This window comes from Brassica oleracea, chromosome C4 (assembly GCF_000695525.1).
Source record: "Brassica oleracea var. oleracea cultivar TO1000 chromosome C4, BOL, whole genome shotgun sequence".
In the NCBI taxonomy this organism is placed as follows: Eukaryota; Viridiplantae; Streptophyta; class Magnoliopsida; order Brassicales; family Brassicaceae; genus Brassica; species Brassica oleracea.
In genome coordinates, this window is record NC_027751.1 from 25,386,729 (window position 1) to 25,387,727 (window position 999).

Genomic DNA, 999 nt, shown 5'->3' on the forward strand with positions numbered 1-999 from the left:
AAGAGCAATGCATGTGGATTTGGTGCAGTGATTACTCGGATCCTTAGACATGTGGGTGTAGACTGCAAGAACCAGGAGGTAGCACTGGATAGATCGAACAATATTGCTTGGAACTACCTGGATGTCATTTCTCTTGTAAGTAAGGAGTTCATAGCTGGTCCCCACTCGAGGATCCATCGGGATGGTCCTTACATCTACGTATTCCAGGACCGAGCGAAGAAAACACTCTACTGCCACCTGCCTCAGATTGGTCTGACTTCTCTTCTTTCAGAGGTTGCAGTTGAGTTCCTACCCCCTGCTACCGCACTAGTAGACAAGTCATCCTTCTTCACGCCAAAATATCAGACCAAAGGCAAGGGCTTGGTTGATGAAGAAAGAGAAGATGAGACTGCACAAGCCATTCCAGATGATTCACAACCCCATCAGCTACTCCCATCAGACTCCAGCCAGTACAAGCTGCAAGAGCTTCCACCGAACGCCACTTCGCGCCAGCAACAACATTGGAGAGATCAGAGCATAAAGACAAACAACGACATGCTACACAAGATCTGGGCTGCCATTTCACGTATCAGGCCGTGTCGTTGCCAAAAGGATGATGTAGTTCATCGGGACAACTCTCCATCCAGCTCTGGTTCGGGTTCGAGTGGTACACACAGGGTAAGAAAGAGGTCCAAGAGACCCAACGATGCAGGAACATCTGGAGCAGGAGACGAGGAGTAGGAGCTATCACCGGCTATTTTATTTTCTTTTCTATTCTAACGTTTTATGGTCTTATTTTCTGTTAATTTTGAACTGAGTTTTTTTTTAGGTTTCTTAATTATGAGTTCGTATTTCTTTTACATGGTTTCTTCGTTTTATTTGGTTGTGTTCTGAGTAGTTTTTAATTCGTATTCAGCTTTGCCTTGCTAGATAAACCAAATAACTATTATCCGAGGAAAGAGGTTATATCAAGTGTTCCTCGGAATTTCCTCGGTATTTCTTAAAAAAAAAAAAAAAAAA